At 50.6% G+C, this 16,278-nt stretch overlaps 1 protein-coding gene across 1 annotated transcript in view; it reads left to right on the top strand.

Annotated features, from left to right (window-relative positions):
* The window catches only part of LOC146772886 (rho guanine nucleotide exchange factor 11-like), a 247,522-nt gene that overhangs the window by 105,749 nt on the left and 125,495 nt on the right, over window positions 1–16,278 (top strand).

Below are 16,278 nucleotides of genomic sequence, written 5' to 3'. Positions count from 1 at the left end.
AATCTTTTATAAGAGAGGAGTTAATGTAATGTACTATGGACTATGGACGTGGCCTGAAACGTAAGCTTTCCAGGTGTGCACCCAATCAGTATTTGAATGCCTCTGGTGTTAGTGAGCCCAAAAATATCATAGAAAAAAACACATAAAATATGACAGACCATTTGACTTTGCCAGTGCTTATTAGCACAGATTTGTACTCAATATCATATAAATGAGTATTCTTCCCTTCGCATCTCTTTCCACTGTGCTAGCTGCTTACACTCTTTTCTCCTCACATCATCCTCTGAAGTCTTCATTTGCATCCCTCACTCTTCACCTTCTGCCTTTTCTTTTCATTTTCTCCTTCTGCATTGTTTCTTTTGTTCCCTCCTCTCCCCCATCCCCTCTCTTACACACACATACACAGAGACACTGCATTTCTTTTCCTTTGGTGCAAATATTTTGACATCAGTATTTGTGTACCAATTGTACGCACTTTCACCTAAAATGGTAATTCCGATTGACAAATATACTTTATTGCTCTGTGCTCTCAGCAGAGGCCAAGAATTGGATGAGTCTAACTCCTTTGTGACCCACTACCAGGCACTGTGAAAGACAGGCACTGCCTTCAGACTCCTCTCTAGAGCTGTGAATCGTGCCCCGTCTTGAACACGCAGCAACAACTTGAAACCACTCAGACATGAGGACTCGGTTGGCTGATCCATATGTTCCTGCCAATACCCTTTTTGATGCACCAGCTGAACCTCAATCTGGTTCTCACACTTGATTTGAACCTCATTCGGCAGAGGCACAACTGTCCTCAGAACCTGCTCACATTTAAAACAGTGCTTCTCATTGCACTCATGTCAGGGCGTCGCATGAGTAAGTTGCCAGCACTTTCTGTCCAGCAACCATACATTACCATCTTTCGGGACAAGTTAGTGCGAGACCAGGGAAGCATTCCCCCAAAGGCTGTAATGCCTTTCCACATTGAGCATTCTATCCCTGCTGATATTCTTCGCTCTTCCTCATCTATCCAAGGAAGGAGAGCAAGACTCCATGGCCCAGACCGAAGAGAGCTCTGAGTTTCTATGTTTGTTAAACCAAATATCACTGGGTGGATGATCAGCTCTTTGTGGGTTTCTCAGGGGCAATAAAGGGAAGCTCAGTGCAGAAATAGACTATCTCCAGATAGACTGTTCTTTGTATAAAGATCTTCTATGGTCTGGCTAAGAAACAGCTTCAGGAAGGCCTCTGGGTTATTTTGACCAAAGCTGCTACCATGAATCTTGGACATCTGCAAAACTGTGACATCTATCTATCCCCAGATTCCTCCTCGACCCTCCCTCCAAGTTTTGTGGGATGGACTAATTTGACTGATACTAAAAAATGTAAACTAGAGATCAGCACACTGACACAATCTGATTTCTAGGGCTCCGCGTCCCACAGCTCAGACAGATATCAGAAAGAAACTGATGTCCCATGCAGAGGTTTTGATTATATAGGGGCCCAATATCACTTCTAGGGTGGGACGGACCTGATGTGAAGCTGCTCAATGCCACCTAGTGGCATACTAGGGAATTACTAAAAAAACAATCTTCGGATCCAGTCTGCCACCCGGGCATTCACAAGGTGGGGCTCTGCGGTCGGATCGATTATCCTTGCGAAAGAGTGTTACTGAAGGTGGGTAACTTATTTCTCTGCTACATACTTCAGGAACAGGATTTTAGATAGAAGATGAAAGAGAGAAGAACATATTGACAAAAAAGAGAGGCTTTTGAGTCTGCAAAATATCGACGTGGTATATCAGTGACAAATAGCCCATCACAATAACATAACTGCAGCAAAAGAAAGAACTTAATGAGATTCAGTTCCTCATCTGGTTTCTTTTACAGTATACAAGGGATACTGGAGACTATTAAAAAATTCCATAGTGTGATACAGCAACTTGTGAATTACCAGAATAGTAAAAAACCTAAATCTTAAGAGCCTGATGTCCTGTTCTGAATTGGTTTCTCTTCACAGCACTGGCAAGCATAACACTCCGCATAAAAGACAGCACCTGGCATCAGGCTATTAACTCATCTATATTAATTTCTCCGCTTTTATACATGGCCTACTGATGTGGAGCTACTCTCCACACGTCCTATACTCTCTGTTTCCCTTAATGTAGTGAGAGGGAAAACTAGTACTTCCTGTCTCCACCCAGGAAGTTCCTGGCATCTCACTTCTGTCTGGATCAGCTGGACCGCTGACCTACTTATATAACAATGTCCTTTCCTGGAGGACATGACATCTCCCCCCCCCCCCGCCCCCACTTACAAAGAAATTCAGTCAATCTCTTCAGTGCATCTTTTGGACACTGTAGTTGGTTTCTTTGCTCCGCAAATGTTGAGAGTGGTTCTGCGGATGTTGAGGGTAATGTCTGTTACGGGGAGAGTTCGTTAATGAGGTGAGCATCCTTTCTGCTCCCTGACTGGTTTGTTAGCTCTGCTGACCTACTTATAATACAACGTCCTTTCTTAGAAGACATGACATCTCCCACCCAATTACAAAGAAATTCAGTCAATCTCTTCAGTGCATCATTTGGGCTCTGTAGTTGGTTTCTTTGCTCTGCGAATGTTGAGCGGTTCTGCAGATGTTGCGGGTGATGTCTGTTGCGGGGAGTGTTCGTTGGTGAGGTGTGCATCCTTTGGGCTCCTTGATTGGTTTGTTAGCTCTGTGGATGTTGAGTAGGGTTTCTGTTGAGAAAGGTGTTTGTTGTTTCGATGCTTCACGAGAACAAGGGTCGGCTCTGGGACCCATTTACTTGTTCTATTTGACTCTCCTACTCCCAGTTGCATTTGGGAATGTTGAAGTCTTTGACCATCCGGGCATATGCATGTTCTTTTCTCATCCCCATTTTCTTGAGAATGACATGTCTCTGTCAACATATGTCTGCCTTTCTTACAAGGTGATGAGGCAGCCTTTTCCCAACATTTTTGGGTAATGTCCCATACATTCGTTCTTATTCTGCAAGCTCTTTGAGTCAGCCGAGCTGTCCCCATCAGAGGTGAAGGTATATTATTCATGTCTTGATGTGAATATAACTGACATGACATGTTGCGTTGTGGGGTTAGTGATTGTTCTGAGTCATCGGCATGTGATGTTTTGCTCTGAACGGGGAGAACATTCACTGATTCCAATGTGCATTTGGGTGATTGACGGCATTGGCGTTTTCTTGATCTTGACTCTGTTGACCTGAGTGATTGTGCAAACATGCTTTCTGAATCAGATGAATCTTCTTCTGATTTCTTTTGAGGAAGTCCTTTTGGGTGTGTTCTCACTGGTGAATCTCTTGAGCTGATGGACTGTGATGAACTGCTCCTTGAGTCGGAGCTGTCTTTGGGACGTTCCTTTGGGTACATCTCTCGAAGTGTCTTATGTACTCTTGCAACGAGGGATAATTTGATAGCCGTGTGTTTATTTCTATTTTTTGGCCCCAGTGCATTTTGTCTCTGCTCCTCTCATGTGATGTTAATTGTCTCCTCTCAGTTTTCTCCTTATTGTCATGGGTGTCTTGAGTGCGTTTGCATACCCATTTCCGGTGTCTGAGTGAATTGCCCAGTCTTATGTGGTTTGGTTCTTCTTCTCGCTTGTTGGACGCACTGCCGTCTGTGCCATGTGTGTGATATATCCCACTGCTTGATGCTTCTTCAGAAAAATCTAAGAAGTTCGATAAACAGTGGGTGGCTCCGGTGTGTTTGTATACCGGTTTCCAGAGTTGGTGTGAATTGCCCAATCTTCTGTAGTTTGTTTTTTCTTCACGCTTGTTGGGCATGGTGTCGTCTGTTCCATTTGTGTGATCTGTCCCACTGCTTGATGCTTCTTCAGAATATTCTGGAAAGTTTGATGAATGACTCCTTGAAGTTATTTCAGTTTGGCTGTCACAATCCCGGAATGTCCCATTCTTTGGTTTGCCATCCTCCACTGCCTTTTGTATTGTTGAATCTGAGTATTTCATTTCACTTTGTCTATCATGATATCTTGCCTCTGGTCTGTCTTTGCCCTCACTCTTTCTGGCTCTATTGGTTTCTTGGACTTTACTCACTGACATGAAAAACATCTAATTTTTCTTGTTTTCCTTTCTTGCATTGAGGTGCAATTCTCTTGCTTTGGCCCGCTCTCCAGCTTCGGCCCTCCTAATGATTTCCTTTAGCGAGAGCTGCTTTTGAAGGATCTTGCATTTCGTGTCTGGTATTGAACATCCCTCAATTACCCTGAGTCGAATTGCTTCCTCATTTGTGAATGTATTAAAATTGCAGTATTGTACCAGACTTTGTAACCTTGTAATGAAATTTTTAATGATTCACCTGGTTCCTGCCGTGCTGCGTTGAAGATGAGGCGTTCTTGAACCACCTCTTTCTTTGTGTTGAAATGGGCACATAGTGTCTCTTTGAGTTTTTCATATGTCTCTGTGTCCTTTGTTGAAAACTTTCTGATTAGGCGTCGGCCTTCATGCCCCACCAGCTGAAGTAGTAGTAGCAGACGTTTTTCGTCTCTTCGCTCACTGGTTGTTGCAAAAAATTCATCCAGTGACTCCAGCCACCGTTTCCATTTGGGACCCAAACCTTGGGTGCCCGTCTGTCTCACAGGGGGTGGCACTTCAATGCAGGGGTTAGATTTTTGTGTTTCTTTTCCCACCGACATGATGGTGGAATGTGCTAGTATGATAATGCCACAAGACTGCTCACTATACTTTATGTATTATTTGTTGGCCCTCTTCGGTAGAGGTCTTGCGTATAGTTGTTTTTCTTTGATTTTGGAAAAGCTCACTCAAAGGTGATCACTGTATTCTTTCTGGCAGCATCACATTTTCTTTGTAGAGCTGTTCCAGCTTTGATGCCCCCAGCTATGTGTATTCCTTTCAAAAGCCAACCTGGCTTGGTGTCTGCCCTTAGTATGGCTGTCTCAGTAGGCTTCATTGAATTAGGCTTGGATTGCCTGATTCCAATATGGCTGTCTCATTGATTTTAGTGGATTTGTCTCAGGGTGCCTGACTTCAACATGGCCACCCCATAGACTTCAGTCGACTGTCTCAACTTGGTCTGACTTCAAAATGGCCGCCACTCGGCTGCAGCATGCATGGCTTGTAGTTCAGATAATTCCTACTTTTCTTTAATGCTGCATGCTAGCTGCAAGTAATTTGTGCTTCCTCAGCACTGGTACTTTCTTATATTACTTGCCTGCGTTATCTGCAGGCGTGATATTCGATCCCACCTTCGTCGCCAGTTGTCCTGTTCTGGATTGGTTTCTCTTCACAGCACTGGCAAGCATAACACTCTGCATAAAAGACAGCACCTGGCATCAGGCTATTAACTAATCTATATTAATTTCTCAGCTTTTATACATGGCCTACTGATGTGGAGCTACTCTCCACACGTCCTATTCTCTTTACTTCCCTCAATGTTAGAAATGGGATTTCTGGTTGGATAGGGCTTGCGCCAAAGCCAGACAGAAACCACCACTCTAGTCAGGGCTGGGGAGTTACACGCCAAAGATAACCCCTGCTCACCCCCTTGGTAGCTTGGCACGAGCAGACAGGCTTATCCCTAAGGCGATGTGTAAAGCGTTTGCGCGCGCACCCAGCAACAACACCCAAGGCCCACCACAAAGGAAACTCCACACAAGGTATTCTATAAAAATAGCCTTTGTATTATACACAACACATTAGATAAAACCACACACTTTACAATGTGCCAACAGGCACGGGCAGAATTTACAAGGGATTATATGTACAGGGGACAGGGCCACATGGACCACTGTCCGAAATTAGCACTCTTAGAACTTAGGAATAATACTTTAGAACATAGCACACAATAACATATATAACACACAACCAGTAACTCCTGGTAACCAGAAGTACCACCTACGCAACCCTAACCACCTTAGGAAAATACTGCGCAGGGAATCAGGACCTCACCAGCACCACCTGTACTAGGAGAAAAACAACCACCTAAGTATCACTCTACCTGTAGGGGTCTAAGCACATAAACACAGGATGCATAAAATACATTCAGAGGTGTAAAGCAAAGCACATGACGCATAAACACATTCAGAGGTGCAGGAAAGGGACAATGGCGCAAAAACTCACATTAGCCACTATCTGTGGCAGTCCCTGGGCCAACTGGCCTGGTAGGGGCTAGGACGCCCTCTGTTCAGCAAAGTCAGGGGCAAGCCTGCGCAGGCTGCGCAAGCCAGGCGCACAATGCACAACCTAAACGTTGCAGCTGCCCACTAAGTGCTGGGCAGCTGGAGAAATGAGCGTGGGCACCACTGTGCCTTCTTAGGAAAAATAGGGCAGTTGTTGGAGCCTCCCTGGGCTCTAAACAAATGAATACGGCCCCCAATAACGTTGGAGCGCACCAGCGCTCGAAGAACACAATGCGGAGGGTTGGAGCCCCACGAGCGCTCTAAAAATAATATGCCCCCACGATGGAGCGTCTTCGCGCTCTAGGACCAATATGGCCCCGTCTGTCGGAGTCCCTCTGGACTCTTGAACAATGTGCCTCGTGGGAGCCTTTGGGGCTCTAAAACTAATTTGCACCCAGGAGCGTGGGAGTCCCACTCGGGGGACTCAGCAACATCAAATGCCCTGGGAAGAACTTGCCCCCTCGGTGAAGCAGCGCGCAACTGCGGCGCTGCGTGAAGAAGGGAGAGGGCAGAACGGACAAAATCCTCAACCGCGTGGAGCCCCACTCACCTGGGACTCCCGCGTCGTCTCCTGCTCTCCCGGGCTGTTCTCAGAGGACTTCAGAGCCTCCGGCCTGACGGGCGGTGCGGGGGAATCTCCGGGGCTTCAGCCAGCCGCGCGTCTTCGGTGGGAGGCGGGGTAGGCTCCCGCCCTCCTGCTTCCGGTTCCTGTTGTCCCGGAGGCCCGCCCCCGGCCGCCTGACTTCCTGGGATTCCCTGGCCGCGGCGGTGATTCTCCGGCCGTCAGAGGGGTAGGCTCCCTCGCAAGAAAAACAAATAAGCGGGGTGGGCACCCGCCAACGAAATAAACCAATAAGCGGGGTGGGCACCCGCCAACGACCACGGCAATGCGGGGTGGGCACCCGCTTCAAATCGGCAAAAGCGGGGGAATCCCTACGTCGGGGTTCCCCTGTTAAGGATCGGAGCTCAGCGCTGCTGGGGCCACAAATGGAGCGCTCCTAGCGCTATAAGTAAAAAGCGCTTCCAGGCTCTTGGGCAATAAAGCATGTCCAGCCAAAGTCTTCAAAAGCAGGGGGGGGCAAAGACTGGACCCAAGGGCCAGCTCACAGGGCCCTCCAGCATGGAGGCAGTCCCCAGTGGCGGTCTCTCCTGGCGCCCAGCAGCAGCAGGCCCCCCTCAAGTTGGATCAGCAAGATAACACCAAATGTAAGGGGACACAGCCCCTTTTTATACAGTAAATCCTTTGTCTCAAGGTGCAGGGAAGGGGCGAACCAGTTACAACTGGTCCCTGAGCACTTTGTTTTGCTCAGCCCCTCTCCTTATTCAGTGGACAGGCCAGAGTCATCAGTCGCACCACAGGGGGCGGAGCCAGCATTGTGTGGGGAAAACCCTGCCCTATTCAGGACCCAGGTGTACTCCTCCCACCCATCTAGCTGCTGATCTCCCCATTCACCACTGGGTGACTCATCCTGACTCTGGGGATTTCCCTAGCCCGTCACATGACCTCAACCAGCCAATCGCACGACAAGGCACACATTTTATACTGCACACCGAAGTGCCCACTTCTAGAAGTGGCACTTCCATACTAGGTACATGCACGCCGCACACATCATCGCGCAGCATTCAATCACACGAGTCCGCACATACCAAACTCGGGCCGGCACACCCCATGCATCAGGAACTACTAGGGACACATACATTCCCCATGCATTCCTATGGGAGGACAGGCCTATCTCACCACATGCACTCAGAATGCGCACGCACTTTCCTCTGGGACACAGGGAAAGTGCGCAGAAACTAAAAATCACCACACCAAGTCACCAATAAAAAGCAAAAAAGTTCAGGGGTGAACCTGCCAGAAGGGCCAAGTCCAACACAACCCCCTTCCAGCCAAAACGCAGGGCAGACCAATCACCACCGTGATGGACTTCCCTGCTTGGGGCGATAGAACACGGATGCGGGCCCGCAACTGCAGGGACACCCTCTGGTCTACGCCACGGTGAACCCATGGAATTCTTTCTAACACCACTGTCTGGACCAACTGGGCTACCCCACTGGTACTCCCAAGCTGTCCGCGGCCAAGACCAGGCCCTAGGCCACCCAGGTGCCACCGGTCATTGCCTAATCACAGAGTGGGGGGTAGTAACCCCTGGCACATAGCGGCCATTCTCCACTCTTCCTCTCTGCAAGACAGGACTAGACTGCCACTGGTTCTCCAGCCTAGGGTCTACACCCTCAGGCGGACCAGGAGTCTCAGGGAAGGCTCTCCTCCCCCACCTCTTCTCCTAGGGTTCCTCCTCCTCCGGCGAGGGGTACACCTAGAACGCCATTCCAACCCAGGGTTTAACCCCTCAGGTTGTACCGGGGCCAGAGGTGGGCTCTCCCGCCCTCTGCACCCCCTTCCAGAGCCCTGCTCCCTACCAACTGGGGCGGTACCTCTGGAAGAAGAACCGGTCGGGACGCTGGTTATTGACATCCCACCCTTCAGGTCAGGCTGATCCTGAACCTGGCCTCCCAACCTCCGGCCTAGAACCTTTGGTGGAATAATTGCCTGGCACTCCAGGACTTCTGGGGATTTCCACTCCATCCCCCTGAGGCTATCAAATGACACATATGTCGAGCGACTGTCTGTCTGGCGCTGATCTCCCGTCCCCTGTCCACCTGACAGTGCGCGGAGATCCCCCAGAACAGAAGTGGTGTCACCCTGGTCACTACACGGGATCCTAGCCCAACTGGGTAGTCCCTGACCCACCGGTGTAGGAGAGTAGGGTCTGCAATCCTATGATCACCCCAGATTTTTGCTTTTTGCTTCATTGGTTTACGACTTTTCCTGGCTGTGGGCCTGCTAATCAGACCCACAGCCTAGCTGTTCTCTCTCTAAAGTGACACATGTACCTTAGGTGCATTTACTAATTGGAACTGGGCCACCTTATCAGTCCCTGTATCAGCTTACCTTAGGTATCCAGGGCCTAGGTGTACCCAGGGCCTACCAGGGGCTGCAGCATGTATTATGCCACCCCTGGCTGGCCACCCAAATCTGACACAACTGGCTGCACGACGGCTGGGGCAAGGTGGTGTAATCACCCTTTGCTTTAGGTATAGTATTCCTATATCTAACCCTAAAATGGACACATGTATTCCTATCAGTCACTCCTATGGCAGGCCTTATCAATCCTGAAGGCAGAGTGCTTAGAATCATGGGAGATGGTGCTCTGGCATGAGCTGAGCCCGTCTGCAGCTTGCGGAACCAAGTCCTAATAGCTGTTCCAGGATAACGCGTACCATATACTCTTAAAGTGCATTATAATCCTCGCGGTTATTTGCTAACTTTGGTATCCCATTATCAAAGCATGTCGGGTAAGGTGTCATACGAATTGGGATACTAGGCCCTCGCCAATTCTGGCGACGGGGTTAGCATTCCACCCTTCTGGAGGGACACGACATGCATGTAACTGTGAACCCCGGTTAAAGTTGACTCGAGCCTCAGCATCACAAAATGGATGCTGCCACCACAGACACAAGTCTGACCTCCTGCTGCTGGGAGTCCTTCCAGCGGGGAGAGCTTGGACAAAGGGTTTCCTGTCGGGGGCGGTGCCCGCGCCATCCCAGACAGGATTTTGTGTATTCCAGGTAGGCAAGGCTGAGAGGAAGGTGACTGCAAGTGGCACCCCGGTGCTCACTGTGCATAGGCCGGCTTGAACCAGTTCCAGGGGCACCCCAGCCTCTGAGCCGGGGAGAGACCGGACAAAGGAGAGGGGTGTAACCACCCCCCCCCCCGGTCCCACCCATAGGCAGGACCTAGTCATGGGCCAGCCCCTTTTCTTAGAATAAAGGTAGGAGCGGGTCCCCTTCCCAAATTGGATAATTCTGAATCTTGAACTACTTTCCACGAAAGGAACTCTTGACTTTTTCTGAAGACTCTCCCTTGTGGCTAAGGAGTAGCCACCCTGCACCAGCAGGCACCACCTAAGCGCTTGCGGTTTGCTGCACGTCCATCCTCCGGATCCAGACTGACCAGCTCGACGAGACCCGGATTCCCTGCCATCTCTGACCTCTACCTGCATCATCAGCCCAGCTGAGATTCGTGGGTGTGACGAGACCTGCGGGACCGGCCATCATCAAAACCTGCACGACGCTTGCCTAGCACGACCACCGAGGGACCCTCGAGTGAGTGCTCCTGGGGTTTGAGAAGCCCCAACCCTGAGCAGCTCCAGCACCGAAGACCAGCCTCCCAGCATCCCCGAGATCTGCGTGGGGGCCCTTCCACTCTTTGCCGCTCACCGCGTTGTTCGATCACTTGCCGTTAGCTAGTGGCCCTCCTAACGACGCACCACGACGTTTCTGTCGCTGGTCTGGTTGCTCCAGACTGGCCTTGGCTCCCCTCCAACAGAGGAGCACCCCGGACCCCCCTGGTCCACTCCAGACGCCATCTTGACTCCACCGCGTGGGCTTGCCTTTGCCAAGGGTTGTTGCCCCATCCTGGGTCCAGCATCGCTGACAGCAGACACCTTCGTGGGACAGCTCGCCCCTTCTGCCTGGTCACCGACAACGCCTCCTGCACCGAGGGACAGCAGAGTCCAGCGTCACCCACTCACCTGATCACGGTGACTACCTCCGGTGCCATCCTGGTGCCAACTCAATCACTGGCTAGTGATTAAGAACTGAGTCCCCTCTGCTTTCAGGTTAACTCCATCACCGATCCAGGCTTGGATCCCTCCGAATATCGACACTGGTCGCCTGCCAGCAACTTCTTCTTTCAGGCTCCTGAGACTACAAGGACTCCCGACATCTTGCTGAACCTCACGCAGCCGCAGCCTCTGTGCTAGGTAACTCGAGCATTTCGGTGCTCCATCGCAGGTTCGCCCTACAAGTGTCCAGCTCCTTTTTCATTTAGTCCCACTAATCGGATCTCTCCGGAATCAGTAACTTTAGACTCTCTAACCATTCGCATTCCACTTTTAGTGTAGATGGTTTTTCGTGCCCCTCGGGCATTTGTGTAAATTGTGCAACTTGAAGTATTTTCATAAGAGTTTTGTAGTGTGCTTAGCTCCCTGACTCATAAAGAGCCAGGGTAGTCTTGTTATAAATAAATATCCTTTATTTTCATAACAACTTGTGTGGTGTCCTTTCACGTGGTGTTCAAAGTGTAAATGTGGTGGTAAAACAGCTGGCTTAACACGCCCTCTAGAGTTTAGCCTAAAGACTGCTCTTGTCCATGCTACTAGGATAGCTGGTCTATAAGGTTGACTTACAACCAGTCATCAATAAGGGTCGTTTGGAATGATACACAGTGATCACTAGAATAGTGAGCACTACATATCAGGCCAACTTCTCACAACCGGCTCTTCCACTGGGGAACTCATCCCCCAATCACTCACGCTGGACTCCAGTACCCTCCCTACCGGAGCTGTACTGCCAGACTCCAGAACCACAGGAGCCCTGTTTACAGGCGCTCCAGGTCCTCTACTCACTAAGAGATCTTCCTCAAGTGGACTAACAGGACAGCCTAGGTCCCCAACTTGGTGTTCCCTCATGAAACCATCCAAGTCCTGAGGCAGGGTTTCGGGCGTCTGGGGACCCTCGGTCACCCCCTCACTCCTGCTCCACTGAGCCAGGCAGTGAGCCCCTACACCCTCCTCGCTATCCTGGGACCTAGCTGGGCTACACTGAGCCTCCTCCACCACGCTGGGCTGGAGGATCTCTGACCCACTATTGTTGGAATCACTCACTAATGACTCTAGAGGACCTCTAGCACTTTCCCAGCGCTCTGCTTCCTCTGCAAGTTCACATGGACAAAAAGAGTTATATCTCAACAGGTGTTGGCGCAACCCTGGAGAACAACTACTGAGCATCTGCTCTTTGATAATCATATTTAGTACTCCATCCAAATCCTGCTCCGGGTTAAACACCAGCCAGTCCACCAGGGCATCATGACATTCCTCCACAGCCTCCTCCCAAGACTGGTGAGACAGCTTCTTACTGCCCCTAAACTTCAACCTACATTCCTCCTCTCGGGAACAAGGTACCACACTCGGGTAACTGGGACTGGGACTCTCTATACTGCACTTTATATCGCTGCCACCACTGGACTCCACCCTCACTGGGGAATCCAGAAAACTACCACTGTGCTCAGGGGACAGGGAAAGGGATGAGGCGCTATCTCCTACGCTGGACCCAGCAAGGGACTCCCTACCCACGGGGTCCTCACTCTCTACTGGCGTCCAGGTACTGTCATCTTCTTCTGAATCTTCAGGGCTCCCCACAGACCCACCACCCTCCAGGTGAGAGGCCCGGGCCCTGTCTTCCTCACTGCGCTCACGTTTCCATTCACCTGCTTGCCATCCAATCATGTGGTTCCTCAGTTCGTACACAGTGTCTGACTCTCTCACCCCTATGTTTCTCTCTCTACAGAACCTTTCCAACTCCTGCATACTGTAATAAACTAGATCACTGGGATCAAAAGCAGGCTCCATTCTGGCAGACGTTCTAGAGAAAAGATCACACAGGGAACCTAGGGGTCTGCGTTTAACACAGGAGTACACAATTTACAAAGGATTCAGCAAGCTCTCTATCCCAGAGAACTCGCACTCACTTGCCTAGTGCCACACACCATTCATCCACACACAACCCTCCCCTCGGACTGGTAAGGCAGTTTCTACCACCCCTGATTCCTCAACCTGACCACCACGTGACACAGGTACCAACTCTGGGCGCAGGGCGGGGGACAAATGTACAGGACACTATTACGCTGCCACCACTGGATCCCACCCTCTGGTGAATCCAGAAAACACAATGCACTAAGGGGGATGATCTACCCTCCCGAGCTAGGGACACCTAACTCACAGTGCACAAGAAACACATTTCCAAAGAAATGACATTTAAAAACAAACTTAAAACAATAATCCCTATACCATGTGATTTATCTAAATGCAGAGTTTTGTAGTGCGGCCAGTTGCCGCTGCGGTACAGCGCAAACGCAAGTCCAAATCCCACCGCTGATCACCAATGTTAGAAATGGGATTTCTGGTTGGCTAGGGCTTGCGCCAAAGCCAGACAGAAACCACCACTCTAGTCAGGGCTGGGGAGTTACACGCCAAAGATAATCCCTGCTCACCCCCTTGGTAGCTTGGCACGAGCAGACAGGCTTATCCCTGAGATGATGTGTAAAGCGTTTGCGCGCGTACCCAGCAACAACACCCAAGGCCCACCACAAAAGAAACTCCACACAAGGTATTCTATAAAAATAGCCTTTGTATTATACACAACACATTAGATAAAACCACACACTTTACAATGTGCCAACAGGCACGGGCAGAATTTACAAGGGATTATATGTACAGGGGACAGGGCCACATGGACCACTGTCCGAAATTAGCACTCTTAGAACTTAGGAATAATACTTTGGAACATAGCACACAATAACATATATAACACACAACCAGTAACTCCTGGTAACCAGAAAGTACCACCTACGCAACCCTAACCACCTTAGGAAAATACTGCGCAGGGAATCAGGACCTCACCAGCACCACCTGTACTAGGAGAAAAACAACCACCTAAGTATCACTCTACCTGTAGGGGTCTAAGCACATAAACACAGGATGCATAAAATACATTCAGAGGTGTAAAGCAAAGCACATGACGCATAAACACATTCAGAGGTGCAGGAAAGGGACAATGGCACAAAAACTCACATTAGCCACTATCTGTGGCAGTCCCTGGGCCAACTGGCCTGGTAGGGGCTAGGACGCCCTGTGTTCAGCAAAGTCAGGGGCAAGCCTGCGCAGGCTGCGCAAGCCAGGCGCACAATGCACAACCTAAACGATGCAGCTGCCCACTAAGTGCTGGGCAGCTGGAGAAATGAGCGTGGGCACCACTGTGCCTTCTTAGGAAAAATAGGGCAGTTGTTGGAGCCTCCCTGGGCTCTAAACAAATGAATACGGCCCCCAATAACGTTGGAGCGCACCAGCGCTCGAAGAACACAATGCGGAGGGTTGGAGCCCCACGAGCGCTCTAAAAATAATATGCCCCCACGATGGAGCGTCTTCGCGCTCTAGGACCAATATGGCCCCGTCTGTCGGAGTCCCTCTGGACTCTTGAACAATGTGCCTCGTGGGAGCCTTTGGGGCTCTAAAACTAATTTGCACCCAGGAGCGTGGGAGTCCCGCTCGGGGGACTCAGCAACATCAAATGCCCTGGGAAGAACTTGCCCCCTCGGTGAAGCAGCCCGCAACTGCGGCGCTGCGTGAAGAAGGGAGAGGGCAGAACGGACAAAATCCTCAACCGCGTGGAGCCCCACTCACCTGGGACTCCCGCGTCATCTCCTGCTCTCCCGGGCTGTTCTCAGAGGACTTCAGAGCCTCCGGCCTGACGGGCGGTGCGGGGGAATCTCCGGGGCTTCAGCCAGCCGCGCGTCTTCGGTGGGAGGCGGGGTAGGCTCCCGCCCTCCTGCTTCCGGTTCCTGTTGTCCCGGAGGCCCGCCCCCGGCCGCCTGACTTCCTGGGATTCCCTGGCCGCGGCGGTGATTCTCCGGCCATCAGAGGGGTAGGCTCCCTCGCAAGAAAAACAAATAAGCGGGGTGGGCACCCGCCAACGAAATAAACCAATAAGCGGGGTGGGCACCCGCCAACGACCACGGCAATGCGGGGTGGGCACCCGCTTCAAATCGGCAAAAGCGGGGGAATCCCTACATCGGGGTTCCCCTGTTAAGGATCGCAGCTCAGCGCTGCTGGGGCCACAAATGGAGCGCTCCTAGCGCTATAAGTAAAAAGCGCTTCCAGGCTCTTGGGCAAGAAAGCAAGTCCAGCCAAAGTCTTCAAAAGCAGGGGGGGGCAAAGACTGGGCCCAGGGGCCAGCTCACAGGGCCCTCCAGCAGGGAGGCAGTCCCCAGTGGCGGTCTCTCCTGGCGCCCAGCAGCAGCAGGCCCCCCTCAAGTTGGATCAGCAAGAGAACACCAAATGTAAGGGGACACAGCCCCTTTTTATACAGGAAATCCTTTGTCTCAAGGTGCAGGGAAGGGGCGAACCAGTTACAACTGGTCCCTGAGCACTTTGTTTTGCTCAGCCCCTCTCCCTATTCAGTGGACAGGCCAGAGTCGTCAGTCGCACCACAGGGGGCGGAGCCAGCATTGTGTGGGGAAAACCCTGCCCTATTCAGGACCCAGGTGTACTCCTCCCACCCATCTAGCTGCTGATCTCCCCATTCACCACTGGGTGACTCATCCTGACTCTGGGGATTTCCCTAGCCCGTCACATGACCTCAACCAGCCAATCGCGCGACAAGGCACACATTTTACACTGCACACCGAAGTGCCCACTTACTAGGTACATGCACGCCGCACACATCATCGCGCAGCATTCAATCACACGCGTCCGCACATACCAAACTCGGGACTGCACACCCCACGCATCAGGAACTACTAGGGACACATACATTCCCCATGCATTCCTATGGGAGGACAGGCCTATCTCACCACATGCACTCAGAATGCGCACGCACTTTCCTCTGGGACACAGGGAAAGTGCGCAGAAACCAAAAATCACCATACCAAGTCACCAATAAAAAGCAAAAAAGTTCAGGGGTGAACCTGCCAGAAGGGCCAAGTCCAACAGCCTACTGATGTGGAGCTACTCTCCACACGTCCTATTCTCTCTGCTTCCCTCAATGTTGTGAGTGGAAAAACTAGTACTTCCTGTCTCCACCCAGGAAGTTCCTGGCATCTCACTGCTGTCTGGATCAGCTAGACCACTGACCTACTTATATAACAATGTCCTTTCCTGGAGGACATGACACCTGAGTAGTGTTCAGTGACACAAGCAGTCTTGAGTAAATCATGTTCCTATTTCAGCTTGGATTAAGCAGTATCATACAGTGCACGCGTTTTCTTTTTAAAATGCTGATACATTTTTTAAAAAGGTAACAGGAAATATAGTTTCTCATCTTTTTTGTTGTTCATCGAATACCTAAGCATTAAAAAGCAAATCAAAGTGTTGTACCTCAACTTAAATCCTTTCTTAAAAGAGGAAGCCTGAAAGGGCTAGTCTGCATACTTGCATGCAGTCTCTGGGAATAAAACCTGCTTTCCTGAAAAACAAGGGCTTCCCCCAC

This window comes from Triturus cristatus, chromosome 12 (assembly GCF_964204655.1).
Source record: "Triturus cristatus chromosome 12, aTriCri1.1, whole genome shotgun sequence".
Taxonomy (NCBI): domain Eukaryota; kingdom Metazoa; phylum Chordata; class Amphibia; order Caudata; family Salamandridae; genus Triturus; species Triturus cristatus.
This window is presented reverse-complemented; position numbering and strand designations above follow the sequence as displayed.